At 42.7% G+C, this 23,361-nt stretch overlaps 2 long non-coding RNA genes across 2 annotated transcripts in view; one reads left to right on the plus strand and one right to left on the minus strand.

The window, feature by feature from the left end:
• On the plus strand, positions 1-22,816 carry LOC146763350 (uncharacterized). The gene is made up of 12 exons (XR_014951831.1): positions 1-2,997; positions 3,079-3,152; positions 3,229-4,186; positions 4,289-4,369; positions 4,450-5,087; positions 5,166-5,207; positions 5,295-5,617; positions 5,695-6,345; positions 6,424-6,465; positions 6,553-21,269; positions 21,538-21,615; positions 22,191-22,816. It is a non-coding gene; the product is annotated as an uncharacterized LOC146763350 (long non-coding RNA).
• LOC146763351 (uncharacterized) overlaps positions 18,741-23,361 on the minus strand; it is a 10,546-nt gene continuing 5,925 nt past the window's right edge. The window contains exon 3 of the long non-coding RNA XR_014951830.1: positions 18,741-23,143. This is a non-coding gene — a long non-coding RNA (uncharacterized LOC146763351). The remainder of the gene's footprint in view (positions 23,144-23,361) is intronic.

The raw sequence follows: 23,361 nt of genomic DNA on the forward strand, positions 1-23,361 counted from the left end.
GGGCAGCGGGCGGGGGTCTGCCGGCGCGGCGCCGCCTCTGCTGCCGGAGGAGCCGCTTTCCTGCCGGAGCCGGGAGCGCCCGGGGCCGGGAGCGCGGCTCCGCATCTTCAGCCTCCCTCGCTGCGCTGCTTTTGAGGCGCTCCTGGGGAATTCATTGGGTCCTTTTCTTCTGTTCGGAGTCGGTGTGTGAGAAGGGTCACGGTGTGCTTGTTGGTTGTTACGGTTCTTGGTTCAGGTGCTGTGACAAGGGTTTTTTTGGATTGAGTTTGTTGTTGGATTTTTTTTTTTTTGTGTGTGTGTGCGATATGTTGGATTTTTTGTTTTGATTATTTTTCTTTTATAAAAAGATAACTGTAATTATCTTCTTAAAGGGTATTTTTTTAAGGTTTACAATGTCTTTTATGGGTCGTAGCATGAAGTACAGGGTTGGTTTTTAATTAGGTTCTGGTGACTTTTATTAGCATGAGTATGTAGTGTTGGTTTTGGTGGGTTTGAGGTAATGTCCTGTAGTTAATTAGTGAGGGTTTTTTAAATATTGGTAATTCCATTGTTGTTAATTCTCTTATAGAGGTTTTATTCATTTGGTTTGTTTAATTGTCGTGGACGTTTTATTGTTACCAGTAATTTGGGAGTTATTGTTTATGGTTACATTTATCTTTTGGTGACGTGTTTATTTCTAGGTGGTATTAGTATTTTGATGGTTTGAGGCATTATGGGTTTATTGAGTTAGGAATAATTTTTTTGTTGTTGTTGTTAATTTAAGTTTATTTATTTGGGTTTTTGTTTCAGTTTGATGTATTTGTTGATTCCTTTTTATTAGTGTTTTTTTTAGGAACTTGTGTATTTATACGTTGGGGTTTTTTTAGGTAGTTATTTATTTGGGTGCTTATCTTTTTATTGTCTAGTAGTTTAGATTTTTGTTAATCTCGTTTATTTGGTTTTTAAAGCTAACTTAGCAGAATACTGGTTACTCTTTGAGTTAGTGTGGAGGTATGGTTTTCATTTCTAACAGCTTTCAGGGTCTGTTGTATGGTTTGAAGTTTAGTAAGTTGGTTGGACTTCTTTTTCTAGTGGGTTTTGTGATTTGTTTTGTGGGCTTCTATAGGGGTGTTTTTTATTTTGTTCCATTTTTGTGATGTGTCTCACTAACAACTCTTAGTGAAAAGAGTGTAGTGTGGCGTTTTTTTTTGCTGGTAGTTGGTTCTATGGTGGTGTATTTTTAGTTTCTGTTGTTTGGTTTTGGTTTTCTTTTGTTAAAGTTTTTATTTTGGGGTTAATTTGTAATTATTTTTAAGGTTTTAGGGCGATTGAGTTTTTTTTTATGTATGTCCTTTATGATAACAGTTAATTTATTTGCTTTATGTGGCATTGATGGCAGGGTAGAGGACATTTTTGTATAGAATGTGTATTTTAATCATAGCACTAAAATAATACCATGGTAAGAGGGGCTGTGTTTTATTGTTTGTTTCTGAGGTGGTTTGGCATTTTATTATAGGTTGGGTTTTTTTTTTGTTGGCTCATGGAGCCATTCTGACTGTTTTTGATGATATTGGTGGGGATTTGATGTTTCTTTTGTTATTTTATTTTTAGGAATTGGATCTTTTCAGTAGGCTTTTTTATGTTGCTGGTTTTTTTTTTTGTTTTGTGGTGTAATAGTCTTTTAGAAGAATTTGGATGATTTTAAACAATATTTTTGTTATACTTCTCATCTAATGTTGTTGGATTATTACTGATGTTTTGGAGTTTTATTTTTTTAAGTTTCATTTGGTTGAATTTATGCTGGATGGTAGGACTGTGTTTTTAATTTTGGGGCAGTTGGTTGTAGGTGTATTGTATGTTTTTCAAGTGAAGGTAAGTCGAGGTTTGTATTTGGTTGTTAGAAGAATGGAGAAAAATGTTTTGGTAATGTTAACAGTGGTGTGTTATTTTGTGGTTTTTGATTTATAATAAGTCTGGTACAGTAGTGTTCAATGGTGGAGTTCTTTAAGGTATGATTGCTTATAGTTAATTCTTACTGGTTTTATATTTTTGTGTAGATTAGAGGAGGTTATTGAAGGGTGGGTGGGTGTTGTAGTTGAGTTTTAGTGTTTCAGTTTATAGAGCATTTTTTGGATGGGAGTTACAGTATTTTGAGTTGTTTGGTGTTGCTGGTGATGTATTGTTGAGGTGGTAAGGAGTATTTGTTGGGTTTTTTTAAAGAAGGTTTATTGTAGATAGTTCTGGATAGTTGTGGGGTTGCTTAATTTTTTTATGGTTTTTGGCTTTTTAGTAGTTATTTGAAATATGCTAGAGTTTTTTTGGGTTTATTGAAATACTTGATTTTGAGGAAGTTCCTGTTTAGAATGTATGATTTTTTTTTTTTTTGCTTAAAATAAAAATTTTATGTTTTAGTGAGGTTTATTTTTTTTCTTACTGCTATATTTTGTGATATTTGTGTTAGGTTAGTAGTAGGGATAGCTTTACATTTATATGTTGAAATGAGGGTAGTGTGTATTGCATACTGGTTTTCATAAAGGTTTAATATTTTTATGGTTCTGATGTGTTAGGTTAATGAATTTATGAAGTTTACAAGACTTTTTTTGTTTTTATTTTGATACAGGCAGGGTTTTCTTAGTTTTAAGGATTTGTTTGGCATAGATTTTAGAGGTCTTATTGAGGGGATAGGACAGGGTGTCTCTGTTAATCTATTTGGCAATTTGGATAGTGTAAATAAAATTAATATTTTGGTAGAATGTTTGGGTTTTGTTAGTTTATTTATTTATGAATTTGTGTGCCTGCAGCTGTAGTGTCTCTGCTGCAAGTCTCAGTATCCATTCATGTTTGTGTGCATCAGGCAGTCCACTCGTGTACCAGCGAGTCCCCCCTGCAAGCGGCCGCAGAGCCGCTCCTTCGCTCTCCTGGGAATTCGGGGAGCGGCACACGGCTCTGCGACGAAGCCTTGATCTTTGTCACTTGGAGGTGGCACCAGGGAGCCTCAGGAGCGGCCGAGGAGTTGCTGTGAGTTGGGGAACTACTAGTGAGGGGGACCAGGGTCCACTCGAGTTTTGGGAACGCCACCTCACCTCGCCTGCTCTTCAGCCAGGCAGACCCTGCCAGGAGGGCGTGGGCGAAGCGTGCGGCCCGAGGAGCCCGGCGTTCTCAAGAGAATAATGGTGAGCAGAGAATTGCTGAGTTGTGGCTGCTGTGCGGCTGAGATCGTGCAGTGATGTTTGGTGTTCTCGATTGTAGCTGAGCACGGGACCACAGCCCGGTGACCAAAGGACATTCCCTGCAGGCGAGGCAGCCTCCATTGCCATGCGACGTGGATTCTCATCCCCAGATGCCGGAGAGATAAGTGGAGGGCTAAGGCCCACAGAGGGGGTGAAAGCGGGGTGCTGGGAGGGCCTTTAGGATCAGCTTTTGGGGCAGGGATGTGCAAGAAGTGTCCCCTTAGGCCAGCTAAAGGCAAAGTGTCTGTTTTGATCTCAGTGCTGAGGCGCTCAGGGCAGAGCAGTGCTGGTGTGTGTCCTGTCACTTGTCTCTGGTGCACTCTGTGTTCTTTGGGTCTCTCAGTCCTTTCTTCTCCTCAAAAGCTCTCTCTTCCTGTCCTGTGTCACAGGTGTCTGCACATGTTATCCCACAGCTGCTCTGCCCTGCTGCATAGCCTGTAATAGCACAAGTCCTGGGGACTTGAAATTTGTAATGCAGGGTGTACTTGGGCTCTAGATTGGATTAGGAGATTGACATAACATGTTTGGTGCTGTTGAGTTGTCCTGCAGCTGTTTGACACTAGTCCTAACTTCCTTTCAGATGCAGACAGTTCAGATCCGTGGCAGAGAGCCCCAGTCCTGGGTGAGGGTTTTCCCATGAGCAGGTCAGTCATTGTTTGCATTTGCAGGGGCAGCCTAAATGGTGACTGTGTTACAGCAGTGTTCTTTGCCTTTATTTTTAGGAGGTCCAGGCAGATAGCCGCAGTCAAGGCCAAGTGTCCAAGGTGAGCAGTGGACAGAAACAGTTGTTTCTGCTCAGATCTCAGTTTTTGGTGCAACTCTAAGCATTTATTCTTGATTTTGTGCTTTAGGGAGTGCGCATACCTCTGTCTCCAACTGGCTGATGGACCGGGTTTCATGCATGTGTGATCTTGGAGGAAGCATTATAGGACCCTGTGATGGAGCCTTCCAATCCTGCATTTCAAGGTCCCATCCTGGTAGGCCTGAGGAATGGCCGAGGTGTTGCGGTGAATCGGGGAGGAATGAGATTCCACTCGTGTTTCAGCAATGCCATGTTGCCTTGTCTCCACCTAACCTAGGTGTCCCCTGCGATGACGGTGTCAGAATCCAAGCACACCCAAAGTGTGAGGGCCAAGAACCCGGGCATTCTGAGGAGGATGGTGAGTAACAGATTTACCAGGTTTTGCCCCATTTGCTGTTAAGACTGTGCACTGATGTTTAGTTTTCTTTCCCTTGGCAGACCAAGAGGTGACAGCTGGAACTTACCAGACAGGGAGACGGCGTTCTTCTGCACCCAACAGGGATTTTCATCCCCAGATGTGTGCAAGATAAGTGGAGGGTTACGACCCACAGAGGGGGTGATAAGCAGGGTGCCAGGTTGGGACTCCCCAGGAGGGGTTATTGAGTCAGTTTGGAATTGGGGATGTCCAAGAAGTGTCTCCTTAGGCCATCTAAAGGCAAAAAGTGTCTGTTTTGATCTTAGTGCTGAGGCATGCAGGGCAGAGCAGTTCTGTTGTGTGTCCTGTCACTTGTCTCTGGTGCCCTCTGTGTTGTTTGGTTCTCTCGGTCCTTGCAGACATTTTTCTCATCAAAAGCTCTCTCTCCCTGTCCTGTGTCACGGGTGTCTGCACATAATACTCCCACAGCTGCTCTGCCCTGCTGCATAGCCTGTAATAGCACAAGTCCTGGGGACTTGAAATTTGTAATGCAGTGTGTAGTTGGGCTCTAGATTGGATTAGGAGATTGACATAAAACGTTTGGTGCTGTTAAGTTGTCCTGCAGCTGTTTGACACTAGTCCTAACTTCCTTTCAGATGCAGATAGTCCAAATCTGTGGCAGAGAGCCCCAGTCCTGGGGTGAGGGTGTTGCCCTGAGCAGGTCAGTCATTGTTTGCATTTGCAGAGGAAGCCTGAATAGTGACCGTGTTACAGCAGTGTTCTTTGCCTTTATTTTTAGGAGGTCCAGGCAGATAGCAGCAGTCAAGGCCCTGTGTGCCAGGTGAGCAGTGGACAAAAGCAGTTGTTCTTGCTCAGGTTTCAGGTTTTGGTGCAATTGTGAGCATCCATTGTTGTTTGTATGCTTTAGGGAATCCTCTCAGAGTATGCCCAGCCCCTGTCACCATCAGCTGATGGCCTGGATTTCCTGTGCTTGTGAGCCCTCTGGAAGTATTGCAGGACTCTGAGGTGAAGCCTTGAAATTTTGTATTTCAAGATGGCATCCAGGTAACCTTTGGCAATGGCTGAGGAGTTTTGGTGAGACGCCAAGGTAGGGAGGGGGAGCCAAGGTCCACTCGTGTTTCAGCAATGCCGAGTCACTTTGTCTCCTCTTAACCCAGGCAGACCCTGCGATGACGGTGGCAGCCTCTGAGCCTGGCCAAAGTGTGGGGCCCGAGCGTTCTCAGGAGAATGGTGAGTAGCAGGATTGCTGGGTTTTGTCCATTGTGCAGCTTAGATCATGCAGTGATGTTTGGTGTTCTCGATTGTAGCTGAGCACGGGACCACAGCCCGGTGACCAAAGGACATTCCCCCCAGGCGAGGCAGCCTCCATTGGCACGCGACGTGGATTCTCATCCCAGATGCCAGAGAGATAAGTGGAGGGCTAACACCCACAGAGGGGACGAAGGTGGGGTGCTGGGAGGGCCTTTTGAATGAGCTTTGGGGGTGGGGATGTCCAAGAAGTGTCCCCTTATGCCACCTAAATGGAAAGTGTCTGTTTTGATCTCAGTGCTGAGGTGCTCAGGGCAGAGCAGTTCTGTTGTGTGTCCTGTCACTTGTCTCTGGTGCACCCTGTGTTTTTTGGTCTCTTGGTCCTTTCTTCTCCTCAAAAGCTCTCTCTCCCTGTCCTGTCTCCTGGTTTGTCAAATCCTATCCTGTGTCACGGGTGTCTGCACATATTTATCCCGGAGCTGCTCTGCCCTGCTGCATAGCCTGTAAAAGCACAAGTCCTGTGGACTTGAAATTTGTAATGCAGGGTGTAGTTGGGCTCTAGATTGTATTAGGAGATTGACATAACATGTTTGGTGCTGTTAAGTTGTCCTTCAGCTGTTTGATGCTAGTCCTAACTTCCTTTCAGATGCAGACAGTTGAAATCTGTGGCAAAGAGCCCCAGTCCTGGGTGAGGGTTTTCCCATGAGCAGGTCAGTCATTGTTTGCATTTGCAGGGGCAGCCTAAATGGTGACTGTGTTACAGCAGTGTTCTTTGCCTTTATTTTTAGGAGGTCCAGGCAGATAGCAGCAGTCAAGGCCCTGTGTGCCAGGTGAGCAGTGGACAGAAGCAGTTGTTCTTGCTCAGGTTTCAGGTTTTGGTGCAGTTGTAAGCATCCATTCTTGTTTGTGTGCTTTAGGGAATCCACTCAGAGTATGCCAAGCCCCTTTCACCATCAGCTGATGGCCTGGATTTCCTGTGCTTGTGAGCCCTCTGGAAGTATTGCAGGACTCCAAGGTGAAGCCTTGAAATTTTGTATTTCAAGATGGCATCCAGGTAGCCTTTGGCAATGGCTGAGGAGTTGTGGTGAGACGCCGAGGTAGGAGGGGGAGCCAAGGTCCACTCGTGTTTCAGCAATGCCGAGTCACTTTGTCTCTTCTTAACCCAGGCAGACCCTGCGATGACGGTGGCAGCCTCTGAGCCTGGCCAAAGTGTGGGGCTCGAGCATTCTCAGGAGAATGGTGAGTAGCAGGATTGCTGGGTTTTGTCCATTGTGCAGCTGAGATCGTGCAGTGATGTTTGGTGTTCTCGATTGTAGCTGAGCACGGGACCACAGCCCAGTGACCCAAGGACATTCCCCGCAGGCGAGGCAGCCTCCATTGGCACGCAACGTGGATTCTCATCCCCAGATGCCAGAGAGATAAGTGGAGGGCTGAGGCCCACAGAGGGGGTGAAAGCGGGGTGCTGGGAGGGCCTTTAGGATCAGCTTTGGGGGCAGGGATGTGCAAGAAGTGTCCCCTTAGGCCAGCTAAAGGCAAAGTGTCTGTTTTGATCTCAGTGCTGAGGTGCTCAGGGCAGAGCAGTTCTGGTGTGTGTCCTGTCACTTGTCTCTGGTGCACTCTGTGTTCTTTGGGTCTCTCAGCTCTTTCTTCTCCTCAAAAGCTCTCTCTTCCTGTCCTGTGTCACGGGTGTCTGCACGTATTTTTCCCACAGCTGCTCTGCCCTGCTGCATAGCCTGTAATAGCACAAGTCCTGGGGACTTGAAATTTGTAATGCAGGATGTAGTTGGGCTCTAGATTGTATCAGATGATTGACATAACTTGTTTGGTGATGCTAAGTTGTCCTCCCTCTGGCAGCCCCTGAGGGCCTCCCCCTTCCCCTCCAGATCTTCATTGGGAAATCCCTCTGACCCCTGGGACCCTTCAAAACTCTCTGGGACCCCCCAAAACGATCCTCCAGGGATCTACCTTGAACCTTCTGGGACCCCCTGAATGATCCCCAGGAATCCCAATGGATCCCTAGGAATCCCCAGTGGCCCCCAGGACACCCTGGGACCCCTCCCTATGTGACAATTGAGAGACCCCCTCAAACACTCCATGCCCCCCTTCTGGAATCCATCTTCCACACCCCAGAGTGATGCCCCTGGGACCCTCACATCCCTCCCCATCATCCCCAAGAACCCTCAGAGCCCTCCCATGGTGGCAATAAAGGCTCCAAGCAATGACAGAACCACCTCTACTGTGTCCTGTACCTGCACTGGGAGCACTGGGAGGGACACTGGGAAAATCAGGAGGGAAGCGGGAACATTGGGTGGCACCCTGGGAGGGAACTGGGGCAGCTGGGAGGACTCAGGGACTCCTGGGAGCGATCTGCCATGGAAAAGGAGACAAAGGGAGGTGAAGTCATCCCAGAGCCACGGGATATTCCAGACTGAGACACCAGGGCCACCCAGGACCACGGCAGGAACAGCCAGGCCATGAGCCCGGGGCAGCTTTGGTGTGGGAGGCATCTGCAATTCCATTCGGAATTTCAGGAGGCCCCAGTGGTGGGCACAGGGCCATGAGCACAAACAACAGTCCTTTTCCCTGGGAAAGAAAACTCGCCAGTCCAGGTTCCTGATGTCAGTTTGTAGGGCTCCCTTGGGACTGTCAGGGCAGAAACATCTTGAGCTGGGGACAGCTTTGGTCTAGGATACATCCTTTGAAGTTTGGGTTTTTTGAAGTCAGGTTGCAGCTGAGGGCCAGGGGCTCCTGGGCACATACTCTAGCCCTTTTCCCTGGAAAAGAAAACTCACCAGTCCAGGTTGCTGATGTCACTTTGTAGGGCTCCCTCAGGACTGTCAGGGCAGCATAAGCTTGAGGTAGGGGCAAATGCTGTCTGAGACATATCCTTCTATGTTCGTATCTGTTGCAGTCAGCCGCCCGTCTAGGGTCACAGGGTCCTGTGTGTGAATTCCAGCCTTTGTCCCTGGGAAAGAAAATTCACCAGTCCAGGTTCCTGATGTCACTTTGTAGGGCTCCCTTGGGACTATCAGGGCAGCACAAGTTTGAGGTGGGGACAGCTTCAGTCTGGGATACATCCTTTGATGTTTGGATTTTTTGAAGTCAGGTTCCAGCTCAGGGCCAGGGGCCCCTGGGCACATACTTTGGCCCTTTTCCTGGGAAAGAAATCTCACCAGTCCAGGTTCCTGATAACAGTTTGTAGGGGCTCCCTTGGATCTATCAGGGCAGCACAAGTTTTAGGTGGGGGCAGCTGGGGCCTGCCCTATATCCTTCTATGTTCTTATTTCTTGCAGTCTGCCAGCTGCCCAGGGCCCACAGGGTCCTGTGCACAAATTCCAGCCCTTTTCCCTGGGAAAGAAAACTCACCAGTCTGGGTTCCTGATGTCAATTTGCAAATTGTGCTTGGGATCTTCAAGGCAACCCCTCATCGACATGAGGGCAGCTTGGTTCCACAACACCTCCTTCTTCATTCAGATTTTCAGGGGGCATCCCTTCTTTCGGGGCCCCTGGCTCTTGGACTCTGTCGCTGGCCCTATTCTCTGTGAAACACGGCTCACCCTCTACACTTCCTGATGTCAGTTTTGAGGAGGTGCTTGTCTCTTCCAGGGCAGGCAGAATTCTTGCTGGCAGCAGTTTTGCTCCAGGATTAATCCTGTGCCATTCAGAACAAAAAGATGTTGAAAGTCGCTTGGGGCCACAGACCTCGTGACCCGACCTCTGCCCTTTTTCCCTGTAAAACCAACCTCACCCTCCCTGTGTGTTGATGTCTGTTCACTCGAGGCATGCTGCTCTCCAAGGGCAGCGGGAGTTCCTGCTGTTGGCAGCTGTGGTCTGTGAGAAATCATTCACTGTGTGCAATTTTGGAAGCACAATTCCTGGTTGGCATGGGGAAAGACTGTTAATTATCTTAGAAATGAAAACCTGGCACCCCATTGTTGAAGGGTCTGGCAAGGGGCTGTGTAGGGGAGGGAACACCCCACAGGACCTTTCTTCACCTCATCCCTCACTCCTAGGTGTAGCAGCTGCCCGTGTGAGCAGCTGCTTTCAGTGCAGCTACCTGGGCACACCTGCCAGGAGCTATGGTTGGAACATCCAGCAGGGACCAGGGAGCAGCCGGACCCACCCAGGCACGGAGCATCCCTTTGAGAGAATGCCAAGGGAAGAGCCCTCTTGCCAAGGGGCAGCACCTGAGCAGGCCGGGCAGCATGTGGGGTTCCACAGGAGAGCTTTCAACTTTCCCCTTTTATTATGTCAGTCCTTCCCTAGAACCCCCAGACCTTCCACAGCACTCCCAGAAAAAAGAGGGGTTATGGAGAGAAAAGGGGTTTAAAGTATGGGGAAAAGCTTCCTTTTCCATTATTTCTTGCGTTCAGATAATGAGGAAACACACTTCCCCTGCAATTTTAATGGACTCATTTGAAAGAGTCCCTGACTTTTCTATGCTGTTAGGGGTGCTAATTGACAGGGAATCCCCATATTCCATTTTTTTCCAGTTTAAATAGAGGGGAAAACCTTGACAATGTTGTTTAGGGGATTGAATTAAGAGTAACCCTTTTTGTTGTCTTAAGGCTTAAACTGAGGGGGAAGCCCAGCAATCTCTTTCTTAAGGGTTTGGATTATGGGGAAAATCCCTCTGTCTTCATCACTGGAGAGATTGAAGGTGAGGAAAGCTTCTCTTTTCCCAATATTCTAGGGGATTAAAGGGCAGAAGCCATTTATTTGCCACATATCCATTTCAGTGGAGGTAACTTCCCCATTTCCTCATTTTAAGGGATTCACTTGAAGGGGGCTCTTCTAAAATGCTTTTTCAGCATTTAAAACTACCTTTCAGGGCACTTCTTTCTGTGCCCTAGGACTAAGTACCTCAGAGAAAGGCAAGGCTAGCACATACTTAACCTTTATGCTGCCCAGGAGCCTATTATTTTTCTTATTTTTATTTATAATGTAGTTAGTCCTAATTAGTAGCCCCAAGGAGACTTAGACTGTTCATATAATTAGTATTTTTCTCCACCCTTAGTCTCATGTTGAGTACTACTTAGTAGTCACTGAGGAATAATTATATAAGTTAACAGCAAATCACCCAGCTTATCTAGATACGCTGCCTAAAAACAAAGTTTTATTTCTTACCAGTTTTTTTGCCCTTTGGCTCCAAGCAGTTGTAGAAAAAAGAAAGAGCTGTCATTTCCCTGCAGAGTTTTCTTCTATATCCAGCCCTTTATTCCCCTTGAATTCAAGCCAGAGGAGCCAAACAGCCGCAGCTGCTCTGAGGGTTTTTCTACTCAGTGGGGTTTGCCCCTTCCCTTTTCCTGGGTGCCAGGGGAACGAGAGGCAGGCCCAATTGGGGGTATATTAACCCCAGCCTTTGCCAAGGGGCTTCATTCCCTCTGTGGCATCAGCTGGGGTCAGAGCTCTCCTCTCATTCTGGTGAAGAGGCTCTTTTAGCTTATCTCAGCTTGTTCTCTGCAGCTGCTTTTGGGCTTCTAATGCAACAGAGGCTTTGAAGATACTGTGAAGAAAACAACGTTGAACACAGGGAGTATTTAAATTCGTGGTTTGGGGTTGAGTATTCAGGGCTGGTAAGGTGCTTTTGTAATTTCTGATTTTTTCTTTTTTTTTTTTTTCAGGAGGAGTGTAATTCCAGGTTGTGTCAAGCACATTTTTCCAGCATATTCATCATGATGCAAAAGGGATCTGCACTGTGTCAAAGATGATGTGTGAAATGGTGGCTTCAGATGAGTTGAGGATTGTGACTAGGAGAGGGAGAGTGAACAGGGTACCGAGTTAGGAGTTATCATGGTGGGGGTTTGCAGGCAGTAGGGTGAGAAATAGTGTGTATTTGCAAGGCTTTTCACAAGCATAGCAGAGGCATCCATGTGTCATACAGCACACAAGCTCATCCACTGAACTCACAGAAATGCCACGTAGCTTTGCCTCTCTAACCCAGGTGCCACTCATCATAACAGCCATACCTTGGACTCAGGATGAGGCTGGAGACTTGAGCACCCAGGCACACTCGGCAGAGGATAAGTAGTTGATTTACTGAGATTTGGCCCACATAACACTAAACTCAACTGTTGATTTTCCTGTTCTTTATTTTAGCAGACTAAGAGGCTAACAGGCTATCTCCTCTGAGCCAGACTCAATTCAGGTCCAACGTGGATTCACATCACCAGTCATCCAAAAGATAAGTCAGGGCCATGGCCTGGAGATGGGAGCAGTGGCTTTCTTCTGCACCTGATGGGGATTTTCATCCCTTGATATGTGCAAGATAAGTGGAGGGCTACAATCCACAGAGGGGATGGAAGAGAGGTGCCAGGTTGGGACTCCCCAGGAGGGGTTTTTGAGTCAGTTTTGGAGATGGGGATGTCCAAGACGCGTCCCCTTAGGCCTCCTAAAGGGAAAGTGTCTGTTTTGATCACAGTGCTGAGATACACAGGGCAGAGTAGTTCCAGTGCGTGTCTTATCACTTGTGTCTGGTGTATTCTGTGGTGTTTGGGTCTCTTGGTCCTTGCAGACATTCTTCTTATCAAAAGCCCTCTTTTCCTGTCGTGTCCCCTTCTTTGTCCTGTCCTGTGTCACGGGTGTCTGCACACATTTGTCCCACAGCTGCTCTGCCCTGCTGCATAGCCTGTAATAGCACAAGTCCTGGGGACTTGAAATTTGTAATGCAGGGTGTAGTTGGGCTCTAGATTGGATTAGGAGATTGACATAACATGTTTGGTGCTGTTAAGTTGTCCTGCAGCCATTTGACACTAGTCCTAACTTCCTTTCAGATGCAGACAGTTCAGATCCGTGGCAGAGAGCCCCAGTCCTGGGTGAGGGTTTTCCCATGAGCAGGTCAGTCATTGTTTGCATTTGCAGGGGCAGCCTAAATGGTGACTGTGTTACAGCAGTGTTCTTTGCCTTTATTTTTGGGAGGTCCAGGCAGATAGCAGCAGTCAAGGCCCTGTGTGCCAGGTGAGCAGTGGACAGAAGGCGTTGTTCTGGCTCAGGTCTCAATTTCTGGTGCAATTCTAAGCATCCACTCTTGGTTACTTTGTTTTCTTTTAGGCAGTCTTCTTGCAAGATGTCTCTGGTCCGGATGTCCAAGGCCAGGTGGGTGCAAGCGTAATGTCTGGGTGGGTGTGCTTTTCAGGTCAGGGGGATGTTGTTTTCACAGTATCTCAGTGTGGGTTTTTTTGCTTTGTTTTTTTGCAGGTGCTGTCTCTGCCCTAGCTGTGTGAAGGAACAGAGGCGAGCGGGTGAGTTGGCATTTTGGCACAGTGACTCACAGGTGACCCTTATGCAGCAGCATGCTAAGTGTGTACTTTATGTTTTTCAGGTATCCTCCAGGCAGCCTGTGGAGTCAAATTGAGACTTCAGGTGAGCTGGGGCAGCGGTGTGTCGGAGTTTTGGGGATTCCTCTTTTCGTGGGCACTGGTTGCATTTTCTGTTTTGTCTTAGGTACCCTGAGGAGGAGCGTAGCTGAAGTTTGTTAACGGCAGCACCGAAGCGGATGTACAGAACGTCTTGTCGTCCACATCGAACTGACATTGGATTCCATCCGGTTGTCTTGCAAAAGCTAAGTGCTGGGGCCAGTAGGTGGGAGATGGGGGGAAAACCTTTACTATCACAGGAGGCTATTTGATGTTAGCTTGGAGAATAGGCCCATAGTGGGACGGGCCCCTCGGGAGCAAAGGGAGAGGGTTTCTCCTCAGCCCCCAGAGTCTTCGCTGGGCAGGGCAGTTCCGATCCCTCTCCGCGTTCTCGTGACGTTCGCATTGGCGGCCTTCTTTGACTCTCGACGTTGTCGTGGATCTTTTCACCATAGGAGCCCGCCTTCATGTCTGGAGCTATAGCTACAGTCACCCTGTAGTCATTTCTTCCTTCTCTAGGCCTACTGAGCTTCTTAGGCTTCCTCTTAAGTGCTTTGGCACTAACATCTTGAAAGGAGTTTTATGTCATCAAGTGCTACTGCCCTAGGGCTTTCTTTCCTTTGGCATCATCAGTCCATGGCTCATCTTGGGCTAAGAATCTTGGGTCCATAAGGTGAATTTGCCAGGCAGTTTCCACTTATGTCCGTGTTCGCGTTGTCTGTGTCCATGGTCGCGTTGTCTGTGTCATAGGCCTTTGTTACATCTCCATGCTTTAGCAGCATCATTTTGTGCTGTATTGGCCATATTTTGCTCACGTACCTTCCCAGTTATCAATTATTCTGGCATCTTTACACATTTACGTTTTGGGACCGGACGATGTACACGAGATGTTCTCATCCATCTTCATTCTCAGTTTTGGTAGCCCTTCTCTTGGACTTCCGTACGGAGCTTATTAGCCCCTCATCACCTGACCACAGTAGTTCCGTAGCATCTGCCTTCTCAAAGGATATAGGGCTCAAAAATTAGTCTTCTGGAGAATTATATCAAGTCCTCACTTATCTTGTGTCTCTGTCAGCTTACGTCGTATGCACTTATGTTGCACGTACCTATGTCGGCTTATGTTGTTTGTCCTTATACTGTATGTACCTACCTTGGCTTATGTTGTATGCACCTGTGTTGTGGCAATTATGATCGGAGCTGCCTTGCCCGGGCACGTAGTCACGCTCAGGTAGAGCAGTTATAAAGCTTTGCCGTTCATCTGTTCTCTACGGGGTTTGGGGTACAACACTGATGGGCCCAGAGCTGGTATAGCTCCTAGATCTCAGATAGTCAGTCACTGACTGCCTCCCCTTGTCTCCTAGGTCCCCGGGTCCCTACAGAATTTCCTGGAATCTACCATTTGACATGGAGGTCCTGCGGTCAGGAGATGTGTTTAAGCATATTCTTCAGTGCAGCATTTCACGTAAGGGTGGCAGCCAGCGTGTCAGCAGAAGAATGTGTGAGAGTGTGACTGTCTGTGTCTGTCTGTGAGAGTTTGTGTGTGCTTGTGTCTGCAGCTCTGTGTGTGTGTGTGTGGAGCAGTTACAGCCTTGTGTGTATGGCCTTTGCCTTTCAGGGGGGGTTTTCATCAGGCAGGAGGATTTTTTGGGAGTCTCCGGAGCGAGTTGCCGTGAATGTGAGTTTGTGTGGAACGCGAAGGGGGCGTGCACGTCAGCGGAGCGTTCTGCGCCGTTTTTGTTCCAGGTGTGTCCTAACAATAAAAGCGTTGTGGACTTTTCTGAAATGGAGACACGGTTATATTGTGTCAATATGTATTTGGCTTGTAGTACATTATATTGTTCTGTATTTGCAGTTGTTCCTGTCTTTTGATGTATTTTGCTGTATGTAAATTGGACTTGTACTTGTGTGCCTAGGTATGATGTGTTTTTTGTTGTATTTGTCTCTGTACTTGCATTTGTATACATTGTTTCCCTGTGTATTGCTGAAGTTTAAAGGAATAAAGATTAATCAGCCCTAATTATGATGCCTCTTACCCTCTGCCCTGCCCACCATTCATCTCCTGTCTTTCTTTGGTGTGGTTGAGTCATATCATTTTCACCCTTTTTCTCCCTTTGCCTCTTAGTTTCCTCTTTAGTCTATTCCTCAACTTTATCCTTCCATGTCTAACTCCTTCTCTTTGTCTCTGGCTGTGTTTTCCTTTGTTTCCATTTCTAACACATCTCTATGTTTCTCTAACCCTATTTCCTTCTCACCCTGTCTATTTTCTTCCATTCCTCTACATGTATTTCCCCATGTCTCTTTGTCTGTCTCTTTCAATCTAGGTTTCACTGTGTTTTCTTCTTTTTTTTCTCTTTGTCAGCCTTTGTCTTTCTAACACTTGCTATCATTTTCTTTGTCTCTAACCCTTTTTCCTTTCTATACAACTTTAACTTTGTCTTTCTAACTCCTCATTTCTTTCTTTTGAACCCTACCTTTTGTTCTGTCTCTCCATTTGTTTTCCTGTACGTTTTCAGCTCTATTTCTTCTTTTTCTTGTCTCTCTATTTCCATTTCTCTTTCATTTCAAGTGCTTCCTTTTCTGTTTGTCTTTCACTCTTTTTCTCTATACCCCTCCTTTCTTTGTCCTTTCTCTGCCTTTCTCTTTCTAATCTGACTTTTTGGTTTTTCTTTTTATCTCTAATTCTTTTATTTTTCTTGCTCTGTTTTCTTCTTACTCTCTTCCTTTTCTTCTCACTCTTTCTTCTCACTCTCTCCTCTTCTTTGCACTCTCTTCTCAGCTGCCCGTCTAGGGTCACAGGGTCCTGTGTGTGAATTCCAGCCTTTGTCCCTGGGAAAGAAAATTCACCAGTCCAGGTTCCTGATGTCAGTTTGTAGGGCTCCCTTGGCACTGTCAGGGCAGCACAAGTTTGAGGTGGGGGCAGCTGGGCTCTGGGACACATCCTTCGCCATTCGCATCTTCTGCAGGCAGCCCCCTCAGGGGCAACTTTGCTGTTGCACATTTCTTAATTCCTGAAGGTAAAGAAAACTTCAGTTGTTAATGAAATTTAAACAAGAGTAAGAAAAACTTGTAAAACTGAAGTTGGAGTGAACTCCATTTAGATTGTGATTAGAGGTCATTTATTGCTTTGCAAAGTTGTGTAAGGCTTGATGAAATAGTAGAATACTTTCAGTTGAGACTGAAACAATTTAGGCTAAATACTTGTATCAGAAATTTTAAACAGCTCTTTTATACAGAAGTGAATACATTAAAAGAGAAAGAAAAAGAAAAAAACTGGTAATATATTTCAAAAGTCAAACCAGTATTTAATTTCTGCATCAAGTACTGCAATGAAAGACACCTAAAAGATTCACCTTTCCATAAAATGAAGGTTTTAGTTATTGAGATGGTGGTTTAGTTATTTAGGTGGTTGTTTTTTGTCTTTTTAACAGCTTGTATTTTTAACTGTTTAGTCCATCAGCAGACAGACACACTGTCCATCTTAACATAGGCTAAAATGGCCTTAAAAGTAGTGCAGGTGATGACATTGGTCTAGCAACCTTTTCTTCTTCATCATCATCTCACATTAACATAGGGAGATGAAAGGCACAAGGAATTCAAATTATTAGCTTCTTCTTTCCACAATTAGCCTACATATAGTGGCATTAGAAATACCACTTTAAGTTCTGAAAGACCTGGAAGGAATTTATACCCAAAGGATCCTAACTCCTTGGTAAGTCAAAGCTGCCATTTTGTACCTGTGAACACTCTCACTTGGAGAAAATGCAACACTTAGGAAGAGTTTTAATTGTTTTTTTCATTACTTGACTGTGTGTAATTTTTTTCTGAAGTTTTTACAGGTTCTTACATTTAAATGAAGGAAGATTAAGGTTGGATGGTTAAGGTTGTAATGCAGCATTTTAAAGAAAAATTGGTGAAGGTGTACTAAAAACCGCATTGCTTAGAAACCCAGTATTTCAGTAATCCTTTCTCAGAACTTTACAAAGATCCTTTTATTGTGTCTCTGATAAATAAAATGTGATTTATATTTAGAGAGAATTAAGGTAGTGCAGACTAACTAGAGAAGAACATGCAACCCTATAGATACTGAGGCAAAAAATAAAGCAAAATGGTTAGTTGCTGGTTGCAACTGGTATTGTTAAGTCTGTATGGCTAAGCATCTCTATCTTAAATTTGTGATCTTTCTGCAATTTTATATTTATGGGGTTTATGCCTGTTCAGAGCAATTAGTGTCGTTTACATTAGAACAAATACTGAAATACAAAAAAATGAAAATTTATTGGCAGATGGGATACAGAGTAGCAAATCTGGAAATTAGACGCTGCTGATATTTTTCTGTAATGAAATTTGGCATAGGACCAGTAACAGCCAGAAGTAGGTAGAATATCCTGTGATACAGGATCTGAAATTCATCAAAACCCCCCTCCAAAAAAAAAAATAATTACCTCCATTATTGTTGTAAAAGTTTCCATTCTTTTTATTATTTGTACCTTATTAGAGACATCTTGTCAGTACTACTTTTACTTAGTCTTATCCAGAGATGCTTTCCTATGTCTGACTCCTGAAAGTCTCTGTGCAGAATCAGAGTTCTGCACAGCTTTTCCCCCTGTATCCCTTCCTTTTTCTGTCTTCCCAAAAGCTTTTGGGATTTTGGCTTTTACACCATAATTTATTTAATTGCCTTTTCATGTCAGATAATTCTTATGCATATAACATATCATTTTTAACCACCTACTTGGTATTGCTGAAACATCAAAGAATTTATAAAATTATTCTTTGTTCTCATATTAGATTTTTTGCTTTGTCCTTACAGAATCTTCTCTGATAAATAGAAGTGGTAGTGCTTTTTATTTAGTGCCTTAATTTCCTGCAGTAAAAAACCACTATATGTTCATTAATCATTCAACGACAAAGGATAGTCTGTATTGGAGCCAAAATTGTATACATTTCTAACAACTACAGCATTTTGCTTTATTTTCTTAAATCCATTTCAGTTTCAGAGCTTTGATCAAATTGCACTCTCCAATTGTTTTCCAAGGGGCGTAATAAGAGGAAAAAATAACCATTTTTATAATGAAATTTCAAGTTAATAAAATCCTTAAAGTAAATTTGATTCTGTAAATGAGGACTAGGAAGAGGAAGGTCATAAGAAGTTACATCATCTGAGTTTAACCATCCCCTTAGCACACTGATCTAAAACAGGAAAAGCGTATGAAAAACTGCAGAGGTGTCTTCTGAGAAGGTATATGCACATTTCACATACTTCTTGTTCTGTATCTTTCTTCTAACCAGTGATTAAAGCAGCTCCCAGTACAGATCTGTAACAAATTCATGAGCAAATCTGATAAAACATGTCTTTGAGTAAACTGTGAACCTAACCTGACAACCAAGATAACGAGTTTGTCAGTTGACCTAACCACACCATTCTTTTCTCCTGTATCTGGTTTCTGTTCTTCAGAATTAACCCAGTACTTTCTCCCGCATCGTGCTTTACAAACAACCTCCCTATCTGCTTTTTGTGCCCTATGAAGCCAAGAGGAGCAGTGATGCACAGGAACACTGAAACTCCAATGTCTGGTCAGCTAAATCTGGATGATGCTCTTTAGGAGCAGCAGAATTATTTTCTAACTGCAAAAACTGTTATAATACCACTTATTTAAACTTGATTTCCTGTTCACTTGTGAATTGATTATTTGACCTTAAATTGTTATGATTTTTTCGACCATAAAGCCAGTTCTGATTTGCTGAGTTGATGCAGTAGAAAATACTTATATTTTCATTGTTCAACTGTTCACAGATAAAGTTGCATGATTTAACAGCCAATGGACATGCTGAGTTCTGACTGGCTTGTTAATTTTTTTTTAATAAGGATGCACCCTTCGTTTATTCACCTTTGTCATTTATACATCCAGCTGTGAAGCTCTCCAGCTTTGCAGTGTTATTTACTGCGACAATTGAATACCATAACTTCCCAAATTTTGTATACATTACAATCAATATGCAGATTTTATAACCATAGTTTCACACATAGATAATTTGTTAATTGGGCTGCATGCTAAGCTGAGGAAAGCAACACAGCAAATAGTTTTTGCTTTTTGGTAGTTTCTGCCATGTCAAGCTCTCATTCTGTCTGTTTGTAATGATTGTACCTGTCATGGGAGGGAATCTGACAGACAGAAAGAGAGTCACACAGACAAACATACAAAACAATCCACTGTTTAGCATAGAGGGAACTAACAACAATAACAGAAGTTTAATATTTTGCTTTCTTTGTCACCTAAGGTTGTGAAAGGTATTCTAGTTCATTGAGTTTATATTCTGCCACTGATCTTTAGCTGAGGGACACAAAGCTATATATGTTATGTGTGTTTGCATATTTATGTGTTTATATATACATGTAGATATAGATATATAAAAACACATAAATACACACAGGTGGGGGTGTGGGGGTGTATGTATATGTATGTATTTATATATATATATATATGTCTGAGGTCATATGTGTGTGGGATTCAGTTTGTGTTCTGTTAAACCCAGCCCTCTGTGTGTGTGTTTGCACCTCATCCACAGGAGCTGGTTACAGTCCTGGCTATTGAACTGTTGTTGTTCAAGCTGTAATTTATTTGGTAATGATATACAATGTTTCACAGTGACAAGGAGTCAGTAATGAATGTTATGCTTTAACATCATAAAGACATCCTTAAGAAAAAGTCCCTGTCTTTCTCCAACAGTGATCCATATGGTGTGCTACTAAAAGGAGAAGATCTCTGAGTGAACAAATGTGAAATAATACAGACATAAGTCTTTATTGCTCTTTTCCTATCAAGATAGCCTTTGTTATCTGGCCTATGAAGAGAATGCAAGATTACTCACTCATACAGCATTGTTTTATTGTTCACTTTTATTTTCTCTAAAGCAGACCTGTTTTTTTCTTCCTTTGCATATGTCTTTAGAAGTTGACCTTTAGCTTTACTAATGCAATTAATAGTTTTTGCTTCCTATCTCCTATAAATTATGTTGGTGCAATAGGTCCCCTGATTTCATATTCTAGTAGGTACAGTCAGAAAAAATTCTGGATATGTAAATTATCATATTTAATTAGCATTATTTCTATGCTCTTTATTACACATTTTTCAATACTATTGATTGTTGGACCTATAGTATCTTTTGTCCTCAAGCCACACACCTAGAAGTCACCTAAATCTTCATTTTTTCTGAAGATAATTCAGCTTGGAATATTTTTTTTAAATCTAGATTAAGAGTAAATAACTTAAATGGAAGTTTTGACAGGACCACATGTATAAGGTTTTGAAGTATTACAAGACTACAAAAAATTGCTACTCTGCCATCTGACTCTTTAGTCTTTATCTAAGACATAAACCACATGTTTGTTTGATGTTTTGTTTTTTTGTCATAAAAGGAGTAGGTGCTTTATCAATAGACTTTGTTTTAATCAATACTGCCTTGATTATTCCCTACATTAATCCAAGTTTTATTTCTACTGTCTAGAATGGGAAAATATGAAAAAGAGTTCCCCACATCAAATCCATCTGCATCATCTCAGAGGCTGCCTTCAGTAGCTTAAACATGACTAAACCCCTCCCACTGTTACACTGGAAAGAGTCTTGATGACTCAAAACTTTAAAAAAACCTTGTCATTTTCACTCCATTTAAATGTGTCACTTTTAATAGCAAAACAAGTAGAGAAATTCCAATGTGAACTCATTTTAGAGCAATGACCAAGAATTATGAATATTTGACTGTATTTAATCTTTCAGCTCCTTTTCTTATGGCATCCTTAATCCTACTTCTGAAGGGACTTGGATTTAAGTACAGTAGAATTTCCAGTGTTGAGCAAATCTCTGGTTTCATAGCTGAAGATCTCCTTAGTTCAAAAATCCACTTTGTAATTAATTTTATTTATGCTGTGCAACTCTGCTTTCCCAGATATTAAAAAGCATATTGGCAAAGAATATGACATTATTTCTTGAACAAAATGACAGGAAGTAATGCAGCAAGATTTTCTGCCTTGAGAGTCACCTGACTTCTCCATTCAGTGACTTTATATTCATATTCAGGGATTATTATACCTAAGAGATCTAGAGTATAACCAAGAGAATAGTAATAGAGAAGTTCTAACTGTAATGCTGATTTTCTACTGTTTTTTACTATTTCCTCACCCATAAAAGATACTTGTAATTAATTTTCTGTTCCCTAGGACCACTTGTAGAAGGAAACTTCACTATTGGTGATGAGATTTAAACACAAAGAAAAAAAGCTGGGTAAGTATGAAGTTGTTAAACTTGCTGTCACAAGACTGTATTGTTGAAGACTGTTACAGGGATGATGGGAGTCTGGGATAAGTTTAGCTATGAAAACTTTGTTCCATTTCATCAAGGAGGCTTAAAAGAAGACCCAAATTGGGTTGGTTTTTTGTTGTTGTTGTTTTTTTTTTTTTTGGTATTTTGGTTTTTTGGTTGTTTTTTTTTTGAAAACTGAATATTTTTGGAAAAAAAATGAAGCAGTTATCTCTGACATTTCTATTGACAGGTTGCCAAGACATGTCTGGGGAATCGTAATGATTCAACATCTCGTTAGAAAGCAGCAGAAACAGAGACAAGCTTTCAGGTATTCTCTTCCAGAGTGATTTTTGGGGTTTTACTAAAAGGTCTCATGAGATTCAGTTACTTAAAGGATACTTACACATTCTTCACCAAGTTCTGTCTCAAAAGACAAGACTACTTAATTCAGACTTTGACTGCATCTGATTGCAATTGATCTGTTCAAAATGTTTTCTGGCTGGTAACAATTTGCAAACTATGAAATATTTGGAAAGCTGGTAGTCAAATGAATTAGTAGTCAAATTACTTAATTTGACAGTGTGATGTGTATAGCCCTGGAAGCAGGAGTAAGGAGAGTTTTCCAAAATAATTAAATATTAAATACTTATGTGGTTCCTTATATATATATATATATATATATATATATATATATATATATATATATATATATATATATATAATATGCAGTGATATGAAGCTGTATGTAGCATCAGACTTGTATGGTTTTGCACTGTGAAGGTTGTTAATTATGCTTTCTTAGAGATCAGGACCCTCTTCTAGGGACAATTCCAATTTTAACACAGTTTTTAATTTCTGTTTATGTATATATGTATTCTATACACCATGTTTTTACCTTTACAGAAGTTTCACAGCCCTCCATGGACTAAACCTGAAGATGAAAAATCACCTGAAAAAAAAGAGAAAAAATACAAAGAATCAGTTAGTACACCAGAATAAAAACTCTAAATGCTACTAACCTACATTGAAAAATGCCAATCACTTCCATTTCCATGTTCTGCTAGCACAAAGGCATGAAATGTCCCAGGTTTCTAAAGCACGCATTTTTCACTATTTTATGAATGTCTGTAAATTAATCTATAACAGACCAGTTAGTACCATACAGCAATAATCCAAATTTGATGTTTGAAGGAGTGCTTTGTAATGCAGTCCAGTTTTTGAACTCTTGTTCTACCTTATCAGTAATTGTATACTATAAATTACCTGTTTTGTAAACAACAGTCATTCTCAAGTATATTTCTCACTGTTTTATTTCATGTAATTTTGTGGCAGATTAGTTCTAATATTAAGAGGCAGTCAATGTGGAGGGGGGAAGATATCTGTGTAACCATATTTGAAGTACAATCCTTAAGTGCAACTGTGAAAAGACAACTGTGTGTGTGGGGGTCCATGTATGCTTACCTTTTAGTAATTCCATCTCAAATCTACTTACTTACACAATAAAATATGTTTATTTTGTTCTTTCTTTCCTCAGTGCTATCTTAACTAGTTCATTTTTGAACACTGAAAAGCTGACAGAATTGGATTTTAAGGGATGGAGATAATCATTACTTTAAGGATTCAAGCAAAAAAATGTGCAGGTGGTACTGAGTTACAGTGTCATAGCTTGGATGGCAGCTGTGGGAAGTCGGTTTCATCCCTTGTGTTTGTGCTGATCTCAATAGGATGGAATACACTTCCAAGGGGAAAGCCCTGTTTGGTCCACTACAGTTGGCCTTTGATCACTCCATCGGGGAGGATTGATTGGAATCAGCTCTGTCACTCATGGATTCTTTCCGTTTCTCCTTACTCACACTCTATGACAAGAAAGCAGAAAAGAAAGGGAGAAGAGAGAATGTTTTTCTTTTTTGGGTGCGTGTCATTATTGGTCTAATTTAAGAATTCATATGCCATATCTTTTTGAGATGCAAATCTTTCAGGAATGGATGCAATGCTATCTATCCCTAGCAAGAAGTGTCTTAAGCATTTGTAACTTGTAAACTTCCACCTTTGTCTTAATGCACACCTCAGCACA

This window comes from Lonchura striata, chromosome 1A (genome assembly GCF_050655825.1).
Source record: "Lonchura striata isolate lonStrDom1 chromosome 1A, ASM5065582v1, whole genome shotgun sequence".
NCBI lineage: Eukaryota > Metazoa > Chordata > Aves > Passeriformes > Estrildidae > Lonchura > Lonchura striata.